Source organism: Vombatus ursinus, unplaced genomic scaffold, assembly GCF_900497805.2.
Source record: "Vombatus ursinus unplaced genomic scaffold, bare-nosed wombat genome assembly UNPS02000749.1, whole genome shotgun sequence".
NCBI lineage: Eukaryota > Metazoa > Chordata > Mammalia > Diprotodontia > Vombatidae > Vombatus > Vombatus ursinus.
The window spans coordinates 1,255,206-1,267,156 of record NW_020940527.1 but is presented as its reverse complement, the minus strand read 5'-3'; positions in this window follow the sequence as shown (position 1 = coordinate 1,267,156).

The following is an 11,951-nucleotide window of genomic DNA, read 5'->3' as shown; positions in this document are numbered from 1 at the left end:
GACTCTTGACTATGTCTCAGAATTTTTCTTTCAGGTACCACAACACTAGCCACAAAAAAATATAGAACTGGCCCAACCTGAAGCAGGGTGGCATTTTCACCAGAAATGAAGCAACTTTTTTTTTCCTTTCAAAGACTTTGACGGCCAGGGCTATGTTTAATGGGAGCCCCTAGGGGTCCCATCTGTTCCATTTTATGCTAGACTATCTTAACCTATTACCGGGGTGGGGAACCTGTGGCCTCAAGGCCACATAGAGCCTTCCAGGTGTTTCCCACCCCTAACCTATCCTACCTAACCTACCCTATTCTGCTCAGCATATATTAAGTACTTACTATGTGCCAAGAATACAAAGAAAAAACAAAACAAAACAGCCCAGATACTATACTGGAAGAATTTCCATTCTACTCTGCTTTGGGCAGAACTTAACTTTTCTTTTTCTGTTAAATTTTTTTAATTTTGATTTTCCTCGGAATTCTCTAGCCCCTGTCTCCAAGTCCTCCTTCTGGCCCCTCCCACACCCACTGAGAAGGCAAGAAATAAGATACCCATGATAAATATTACCCGTCTATCTTAGCCATGTTGCAAGGGGGAAAGCAAGAAAAACAAAGTGAAAAAAAAATCTGCTTCCATCTGCATTCAAAGTTCACTGGTTCTTTCTCTGGAGGTGGATAGCATTTTTTCATCATGAGTCCTTTGGAACTGTCATGGATCATTGCATTGATCAGAATAGCCAAGTCTTTCACAGCTGATTATTGTTACAATATTGCTGTTGCTGTGTGCAATGATCTCCAAGTTCTGCAGAGCTTAACTTTTTAATAAATTTCTGTCTACTCAGTCAACTTCACTGGTTTCCTAGTATGTCAAGGATAAAGTATAAACTCTATCTGACATTGTCCTCAACCCAGCTTTCCAGCCCTTCTATACCTTCCTCCCCTCTCCACACTCTATGGTCCCCCCAAACTGGACCTGAGTAATTCCTGTTTTTGCAGATGATATTCCCTCTCCTGTCTCAGTGCCTCAGTAGCCCCATGCCTAGAATTCAGGCCCTCCTTACCTCTGCCCCTTAGAATCCCTTATGTCCTCAAGTCCTCAAGTTTGAGAGGCCCCCCTTACATTAAACTTTTCTTAATCCTACCTGCTGCTCCTCCTCCCAAAAAAAATTCCTGGTTTTTATTTTGCATATACTAATTTCTATACGTGTTACCTGCCCCAACAGAATATAAGCTTTTTTGAGGAAAAGAGCTATTTTCATTTTTGTCTTCAAGTCTCCAGTGCCTGGCACCAAGTACATGCTTCATAAATGCATGGTTACTTATTGATTGAGGCATTGTCTGGGGCAGAGAGATTATCTAGTGGGGGAAAGCGGTCTTGGTGGCTGCCGCCAGAAACAAAATGGTGTGAATTTGATTAAATAGAGTTTATTTTGAAGAGAACTATAAAGCATCTAGGAGGTGAAGTGGACAGAGTACTGGGCCTGGAGTCAGGAAGACTAATCTTCCTGAGTTCAAATCCAGCCTCAGACACTAGGAAAGTCACTTCACCCTGTTTGCCTCAGTTTCCTCATCTGTAAAATGAGCTGGAGAAGGAAATGGCAAACCACTCCAGTATCTCTGCCAATTAAATCCCAAATGAGGTCACAGAGAGTTGGACACGACTGAAAAGACTGAATATCAACTACGTGAAGTTGAGCCAAATGGCCTCTTCTGGTTCCCAAGAACCAGTCCCATCTGGCTGATGTGGATGGGGAAGGGAAGGTTCAGGGTACCTGTTCTAGCCTTGTCTTGAGGGGGGTCCATCTTTGCAGGATCCCCCCTCTTCTCAAATACCTGTGTTTGTTCCGATGAAACAGAACTAGGAGGCCCAAGGTGATATGAGGCCTCCGTAAACAACGTTGGTAATTACTACCCCATTAGGCCAGAGATTATCTTGACCAGGCCCAGGGAAACAGGTTTCTCAACAACTTCCAGGGCTGAATCAAATAGGTCAGCCTTTCTGACAGCAGGGCAGAGAGCCCAGCCTTTTGGACAAGAGGCGTACCTCTCACTATAATCCTCAGAAATGCTGACCTTTCTGACTTTTCAGGCTCTGGTTTTCATTTGGCTTTTTAAAAAAATTAAAAAACAAAAACAAAACAGAAACCAGAATGGTTCTCCCACAGGCTGGTGGCCGTCCTGGTGTGCCTCCCTTATTTATGCAGTCCTTTCAATATGTGAACTGACTCCTCTTCACAGTGCTCTTCTAAATGGAAGGATGGAAAATATCGAAGATTTAGAGGATCTTGGTCTTAGAGTCAAAAAGACGCCCTAAGATCCTCTATCCCAACCCCCTTGTTTCATTTTTTTGTTGATTGGGTGATGCTTTTTACTTTCAGCACCACAACCACTTCCCAATTTTACCAACTCCATGCAACCCTCCCCTAGAACCAAGAAAAAAATGATCAAGCAAAACCCACAGATTACAGCAACACCGACTGACAAGGTAGCCAATAGTCCATTCTCGGTATCTGCCTCCTCTCTACTGAGGGGGAGTATGCTTCATTATTATGTGTCTTCCTCTGAAGCCACGAGGCATCATTATAGTTAATCATAGACTCGTTTTGGTATCCTTTTAATTTATGCCATTGCGATCATTGCGTGCTGCTCTCCTGGTTCTTTTTACCTCCCTCTGCATTAATTCACATAAGGTCTTCCCAGGTATTTCTGAATTCCCCATTCTTGTCTTTTCTCAGAATCACAAGATCACGGAATTTTAGTGTTGGAAAGGACAACAACAGCCATGTAGACCAACCCATATCTGAAAAGGAATCCCTGCTACAACATGCTGGACAAACAGGCATCCATCCTCTGTTTGAAGGGGCAATCCATTGAAAAGAGTTATCATGCTGCACCAAGTCTTCGCTTCTCCCCGATAAACATGCCTAGTTCCTTTAACAACTCCTCATAGGCCATGGACTCAAACCCTTCCACCATCCTGATTGCCCACCCTCTCTCCCCTTCAGCATGTCAATGTCTTCATTGGCTGTCATATCCAAAACTGAAAAAGATACTTGAAACATGGTCTCCAGAGTATAGCAGGACCCTCACCTCCTTATTTCTGGAAGCTAAGCCTCAGTTAATGCTTACCAAGATTGCGTTAAGGTTTTAGCTGCTAAGTCACAATGTGATTCATACTGAAAATACAGTCCACAAAAACCTATGTTGCCAGGAGACCCCATTCCAGGTATATTCCAGGTGTATTTCCAGGTGTTCCTATACATCTTCCTCATTAATGGACACTCTCTCTACTTCTAGCTTTTTGCTGTTACAAAAAGAGCTCCTGTGACAATTTTGGTATAGGTATGTGGGGCCATCTTTTCGGTTATTGATCTCCTTGAGCTATACGCACAGTAGTGAGGGGGAGGGGCGCAGAATGTAACTACTGAATCAAAGGTCACGAACAGTTTAATAATTTTTCTGATGTAATTCCAAATTTTTCTCCAGAATGGTTGGAGCAATTCACAGTTCAATCAGTAGGACCTGACCTCCCACAGCTCTTATCCTCTTTGTTAATGTTACTGTTGTGACGTGAAACCTCCATCTTGGTTCAATCACCATTCTGGAAGGGTGACCTGGAATCCTGAGCTACCTCTCTCTTCTCTCTAGGAACTGATGCTGATGTAGCAGTTTAATTACTTAACCACTGGCATTTTTTAAAAGCCTTGGCCAGTATTATTAAGATAGCCCAAGGATGTCAAACAGTCTCTACTTGTTTCCAGGCCAGCCTAAGATAGAGATTGTGTTTCTAGCATTACATATGCCCTCAAGAAGCTCCATGAGAGAGAAGAAAGGAAGAGAGAAAGATTTTAGCATTGGATACTTTTCTCTAATAAATGCTTGTTGACTTGACTAATTGACTACCCAGGCAAAATAAAAAAAAAATGGCAGTCCCCACAAAATAAAACAATGTATTGTATAAAATGTTCATAAAATAGGTGGTGGGAATGACCTAGGAGAAAGGTTCCTAGGACTTTATTTCCCACAGTGCCCTAGACCAAAAAAGCCCACTGTTTTTTGGAGGAGACCTTCTCTTACCATTAGTGATTTGCAGTTTTTTAATATCAATATTGATAGTTTGTTTTTCTTCTTTTGGACACTATTCAGAGTCTCTGACAATGCCCTCATTTTATAGATGAGGAAAGTAAGGCCAAGCAATCAGTAAGCATTCATTAAACACTCCCAACATCCCAGGCATCATTCTAGGAAACAAGGACACAAAGCAAAAATGAAAGACTCCTTGCCTTCAAGAGTCTGCCTTCTATAAGAGAGATACCACAATGAATAGAGTGTGGGAGTCAGAAAGTCTTGAGTTCTAATCCTGCCTCAGACACCTACTAGCTGTGTGACTCAGGCAAGTCATTTAAACCTCTTTTGGCCTCAGTTTCCTTACCTGTAAAATAAGGGGAATAATAGCACCTACTTCACAGAGAAGTTCAAAGGAAATAACAGATATGAAGTACTTTGCAAGCCTTAAAAGTTACATAAAATTTTAAGTTATATAAAATGTTATATAAAAATATATTTATATAAATATATATTTTATAATATATCAATGTTATATAAATATATATTTAAGGCTTTGAAGCCTTAAAAGTTATATAAATGCTAACTATTTACATGTGTAATTATATATAAAATAAGTACCACGAAAGGGAAGAAGGGGTAATACCAGCTGGGGGAATTTGGAAAGGTTTCACTCAGAGGTCCCAAGAGATGCTAGAAGTCGCTTGGTTCCTCCTCATTTTAAAGATTTAGAAAAGTCAATCAAGACAACACAGCAAGTCAGCTGATAGGCCAGGATGAGAACCCACATTGCCCCTTCCCTAGGATAGCTCCAGCCGCCTCCAGCTATAATTCCAAGACATGTTAATTTCTCAAAGATTGAGAGGGAGATCCAAGCCAAAAGATGAATGCAGAGCAGGACTACTGATCCAAGTGTGTAACCACAGCTCAGACTAAGGCATGAGGAGTAACTTGCTTCCCATATTTACTCCAGTGGGTTGGAACCTAAGACAAGAGAAGCCAATGACATAAGTTTGACATGCTCATGAACCAGCTGCTTTTAACATGAGTCTGCAGGGTGACCTGGCATCCAACTAGCTCTTGTGAATTTAGTCTGCTTTAAGAGAAGCAGTGTCCAAGAGGAAAGAAGCAATAGTTCCACTAAACTCCGTCTTGGTCAAACCACTGCAGGAGTGTGATATCCATTTCTGAACAGTAAAATTTATGAAGGCAATGACAAAGCAGGGCGAGATGGTGAAGGGCCCAGAAACCATAGCATTGCAATAGCATAATAACTATCTTCATGTATTTGAAGAACTATGTTTTGGAGGAAAGATTAGGCTTGTTCTTCTTGGGTCCCACAGGGCAGAACCAGGAGTGATGGATAAAAGTAGATGAGGCAGAGTTAGGCTCCAAGTAAGGAAAAATGGCCTACCAGTTAAGTGTTATCCCAGCGTAGAATGGGATCCCTAGAATAATAGTGGGTTCCCCTTACTGGAGGCTTAAGAGCAGAAGCTGGATGACTCCTTTGGGGGGGTATATTTAGAAAAAAAAAAGTCATGCTTACATATAGCTTAGCTAAATGGCTTCTGAGATACTATGATTTCATGATTGATTTACGACCCCTAATCTGCCTATGGAAGTATATAAGATTATAAGGTAAGCAGTAGACAAGCAATATATCCAAGAAAATCTCCCCCAATAAACAGTGGGCTTTTTTGGCCTAGGGCACTGTGGGAAATAAAGTCCTAGGAACCTTTCTCCTAGGTCATTCCCACCACCTATTTTATGAACATTTTATACAATATATTGTTTTAATTTGTGGGGACTGCCTTTTTTTTTTTCATTTCGCCTAGGTAGTCAATTAGTCAAGTCAACAAGCATTTATTAGAGAGAAGTATCCAATGTTAAAATCTTTCTCTCTTCCTTTCTTCTCTCTTATGGAGCTTCTTGAGGGCATATGTAATAATAGAAACACAACCTCCATCTTAGGCTGGCCTGGAAACAAGTAGAGACTGTTTGACATCCTTGGGCTATCTTAATAATATTGGCCAAGGCTCTTTAAAAATGCCAATGGTTAAGTAATGAAGCTGCTAAGTTAGCGTCAGTTCCTAAACAGAAGTGAGAAGTAGCTCAGGATTCCAGGTCACCATTCTAGAGCCTGGTGTTGGAGCAGGAGGATCAAAAGCAGGTCGTTCTCACAGACCAACTCCTTTATAACTGATAGCCCACAGGAAGAACTTGATTTCTGCCACAAGAGGAGAATTCTGGAGGCAAAGACCAAAGACCATGTCAGAACTAGTCTCTGCAAAAAAGGTTGCTCTGATTCACCTGGCCCAAGGAGATGTGCTGCCAAGCTAAAAAAGCCCAGCCTGTGGCCCCTACTGGGAGCAACCGGGAGTTGCAGAAGGAGCCCCCAGTGAGGAGCAACACCTTTTCAGTAGAGCCATCAGAGAGAGCAGCAGCAATGTAAAGCGCACTGATTGAGTGCCTACTGTGAGCAAGGCACCAGGTCATGCACTGGGAATACACAGACAAACCCACCCTCAAAAAACTTCCATTCTACTCAATCACTCAGTCCCCAGATAGCAGAGAGAAACTAGTTATCCCCAAACCATCTGAATAGCAAAAGTAAGAGGGGAAATAATCCTCTCTCTTAAGGGCAAAGTTGTGGGGAGGTAGGAATTCTGCTACACTGCTATTGGTGGGACCGTAGATTTGCTCAGACATTTTGGAGAGATGCTGGGCAACATACATACAATAAGAGTTGCAAAATTGGTCATACCTGGTGACCCAGTGATTCCTTTACTAGAACTTTATACTGAAAACAGCATTTAAAATGAAAAGAACACATTGACGCCAAGTTACTCATGGTTCTACAAAAATATCTGTTCATTTTATTTATTTGTGATTGAAAAAAAAAAAAGCTAGACACAACCGATACAGACTTTGGCTACATCTGGAGGAGGAACAGACTTGGAAAAATGAGAACAGGAAGTTGAGATTTCGTCCTACGTGCCCAATGATTGAACAGGTTGTAGATAAATGACATTAATGTAGTAGAGTAATATGATGATGTTAGAAAGAAGAAATGTAAATATAACGAGATATAGAAAGTCCTATATTTAGTGATGAAAAGAGACCAGCAGCACCAGAATTGTTCCCATGTTGACTACATCTACTTTAAAAAAAAAAGCCATAGGGGCAACTAGGTGACACAGTAGATAGAGCTCTGACCTTGGAGTCAGGAGGACCTGAGTTCAAATCCACCCTCAGACACTTGACACTTACTAGCTGTGTGACCCTGGGCAAGTCACTTAACCACAATTGTTTTACCAAAAAGAAAAAAAAGCCATAAGATGAATGAACTTTGGAGGGACTTGAAAACAAACACAGAAAATGTATTTCTTATTTGTTTTATGGTCTTTTGTTTGGTTCTATTATACAAAATGATATAGCAGGTTATGTGAAACTCAATTCCTTCTTTCATGTTTATTTGATTGTCATTATTGGTGATCAAAATCAGTTTAAACTGAAGAGGGGAAATAATCCTAACTCTCATTGCATGAGGAGCGCTAGGAACATGGGAACATTGCTGCTGGTGGGACCACGGATTAGCTCAGACATTTTGGAGAGCAATTGGGTAACATATGACAGTCACCAAATTTATAATATTATAAATAGATACATGCAGGCCTAATAACAGTGGCAGGGCAGGTGACCAGGGATAGGAGCTCAATACCAGGAGGGAGACATAACATTCAGTTAAGGGCTGAACATTGGCAATAAGGATGAAAGGTAGGCACAGGGGCTAGGATGACAGCTTCAGGGCTACGTGACAGAATCACAGACTCTCAGAGTTAAGAGATGGGCACTTTAGCACCATCTAGTACAACCTGTTACTAAATAATAGTCCCTAGCCAACATGTCATCATAGCCATATGCCAAGAAGTCAGCATCTTCCAGCCTTTGCTAAAAGACCTCCAGTGAGGGAAGCACCTGCCACCTCCTGAGGTTTCCTACTGCAGACGTGGATGGCACTAACTGTGCTTTCATCGTGGGAAAATCAGCTTCTCTACAACTTCTACCGGGTACTACTAGCTCTGCCCTCTGTGCCCAGGCAGAACAATCTGATTGCTCTTCCATCTGATAACCCTTGAGATTTTTGAAGACAGCTGGCATATCCCTCCCGATTTCTTCTCCAAGCTAAATATCCCCAGTTTTTTTCAGCTAATCTTTGTATGACATGGTCTCCAATCTCCTCACCATCAAGATGAAAATTACGTCCAGAATGTAACATAGTGCTCCAGGTGTGTTCTGCCCAGGTGCAAGCCCAGCAGAACTATCAATCAGAAATAGAAGGAATAAGTACCAGAGATCAGGGGCTGAATACCAAGGGCGAAGGTAAATATCAGAAATGGGAAAGGAGACCCAGGAATGAAATAAGATTCTCAGGGATGAGATGAGACCATGAGGGATAGGTATATTAGAGATGGAGGGTCTGGGTATTAGGAATGGGGCTGGTCAGGGATGGAGAGATCAATGTCAGGTATGGTGGTGAGTGCCAAGGATATGGACTGAGAACCAGGGGTGAGAGTATCAGAGATGGTGGAGTATTAGGAATTGGAAATGAATCCTAGGGAGGAGGAGGGCCTCAATAATCAGTAATTGGGAATATCATGGGTAGGGGCCAAGTACCAGGAAGTGGGATGATATTCAGACTTAGGGACTGAGTATCTATAGGAAAAAGCCAAATTTATGAATGCATATGAAGCATACAATGAAAAGAACACTGAGAGACTCAGACAGGGACACGGAAAGCCTGAAAGACAGAGAGATACAAAAAGTCAGAGAGAAAGGAAGGGCATGGAATTTGAGGAGCGTTGGGGCTGCTGTCTTGTATCTGATACAATGGATCACTCAGAGCCAGAAGGCTTAAACAAATAGTTCTTTTACTAAAATCATATTCCAACACCCTCAGCTGGAAGAAATTCTCAAGGGAATTTACAAGAAGTTGAAGGGATAAAGATAAATAAAAGCTGTCTGGCCAGAAGGTTAAAAAGCAGCAAGCCCAGAGGTTCAGGAACTCCCTGGCAAAATCTTCCAAACTACTTTCATTCTCCTCCTCTAAGTTCCAAATCAGTCTACTTGAGGACAAAGTTAACTTCCTTTGCTTACACTGTGCTGGCTGCAATTGCGGGAGTATCTGGAGTTCACTCATTCCCCACCCCCAGTTCCACCAATGCCCTGGCCCACAACAAGGAGAAACTCAAACCTAAAAAGAGATGGTAAGTGATCAAAGTAGATAGAGAAGGTGAGAAATATTGGGATAGAGAGGAATCTCACAGAAGAAACCATCTTCATACCTAAATTAGGGTACCCTTGTGCCTTATCTCTCCACTTGACTCTCAGTCACTACAGGTAAAATAAATGGAAGTTTAAGCTTCCTCTGTCTTCCCTTTCTCCTCTTGCCCAACCATCAACTTGACTCCCAAGGTCACCTAGGCACCATGGAGCTCCCAGAAAAGATCACTGCAAGGGAATAGGCCCATTAGTGTCTTGATCCCCCATAGTCCTCATTTGTTGCTTAGGCTTCTTGGGTTCCAGGTGATGAGAAGGAAGGGAGTCAGTGCCCACAGAATTGAGCTCCAAAATGTTGGCTTCTGGGGAGGGAGGGATGATAAGAAAATTTATCTGGAGGAACAAAAGTTCAAGAATATCAAGGAAATCAATGAAAAAAAAAACAGAGAGGAAGGGGGCTTAGCAGTACCAGATCTCAAAAAAAAAAAAACAAAACAATTTGGTACTTGGGAACCAAGGGGATGTCTATCAATTGGGGAATGGCTGAACAAATTATGGAATATGAATGTGATGGAATGCTACTGTTAATAAGAAATTATGAAGGGAATGGTTTCAGAAAAGCCTGGAAAGACTTATATGAACAGATGCAGATTAAAGTGAGCAGAACCAAGAGAACAATTACATACAGTAACAGCAATATTGTAAACATAATAGACCTGGAAAAACTTAGTACTTCTGATCAACATAATGACTAACCACAATTCCAATACTCATGATGAAAAATGTTTTCTAACTCCAGAGAGAGAGCTGATAGATTCGGTGTGCATATTGAAGCAAATTTTCTTCTATTTCTTTTTCTTGGAACATGGCTAATGAGGAAATTTATTTTGCATGTCTATACATATTTATAATGATTTTTATTTTTCTTGCCTTCTCAATGAGTTGGGGAAGAAGAGGGGAGAGCGATAGAATTTGGAACTGAAAATGAAATTGAATTTTAAAAAGTCAGTGTTGTGTCCATCTAGTCCAATAACCTAATTTACAATAGGAAAACTGGAGCCCACGGGAAGGGAAATGACTTATCCAAGGTCATACAGCTAGCTAATTCAACTTTCTGTAGCTCTGTGCCTCCCAAATCAACCAGTGGTAGGGGGATGTGACTGTCATTGGGGTCAAATTCCTAATCTTTCATGTTAACTCAAGTATTTGCCCTTCCTCAGACCCTAAGCAGAGATACCAAGGTCCCTTCTTTCCACAGAAATTCTCTTCTTCTCAGGTTCCTGCCATCCCCCAGGAGGAGGGAAGGACAACGCCAAAAACGGAGACAGGAGATTGAGAGTCAGAAAAAGAAAATGGTAGAGACAGGAGAGAGGAGTGAAAATGAGAAAAAGAAGGAGACACAAAGACACACACAGACAGAAAGAGACTGGAAATGAGGCAGAGAGATGGACACAGACAGAGACAGGCTAAGACACAGAACAGAGTGAAGTCAAGTCAGAGAAAAAGAAACTTACAAGAGACAGATAGAGATCCAGAGAAAAAGAGACACATGAATGAACAAGAGGTCCAGAGATAATCAGAAACAGGAAAAATACATATATAAGAAAGGAGAAGGAATTAGCATTTATTGAGTGAATACTAGTCACTATGCTGAGCGCACACTTTACAAAGATTGTCTCATTTGATGCTCATAACAACCCTGGGAGGTAGGTGTTATTATCCTCATTTTACAGATGAGGAAACTGAGACAGACAGCGATTAAGTGACTTGCCCAGGGTCGCACAGTAAAGGTTTGAGGTCAGATTTGAACTCAGGTCTATGTGACTCTGGGTGCAGTGCTCTAGCCACAGAACCACCAGCTCAGAGAAAAAGGAAATCGGGGCGGGGGGAGGGAAGCAAAGGAGAAGAAACAGAAGTGGAAGGAACTGGTGAGAGGCTCCATACAGGTGTAGCATGAGGCTTCATGTATGGCGCACAGGAAAGCAATAATAGACATCCCCAGCCTCTTCTCTCTCCGCCCCACCTTTCTTGAAGGGGGACTTTTATTTCCTGCCAGGAGAAGCAGAGGGTTGGAGCCAGAAATGATCACTTTGCTCCTCTCAGAGAGAGGCACTAGTAGGTTAAAATTCTATCTATCTGCTCTCTTAAACAGCATTCATCTAGAGGATGTGATTTTCTGGTTCAAGCTAAATTCCTGATCATTCTTCATTCATGGGGAAAGCAGGACTCCCTTCCCGCCAAATACCAGTTCCACAATGAACACACACACACAGCAAGTAGCAAAAAAAAAACAAACAAACCATTTATCAAAGTTGATAGGGTCAGGTAGGTGGTGTAGTGGATAGAGCACTGGCCCTAGAGTCAGGAGGACTTGAGTTCAAATGCGGCCTCAGACACTTGACACTAGCTGTATGACCTTGGGCAAGTCACTTAACCCCATTGTCTAGCAAAAAAAAAATCAGAAAATGAAAAAGGGGCAGCTAGGTGATGCAGTGGATAGAGCGCTGGCCCTGGAGTCAGAGGACCTGAGTTCAAATCCAGCCTCAGATACTTGACACTAGCTGTGTGACCTTGGACAAGTCTCTTAACCCCATTGCCTAGCCAAAAAGAAAG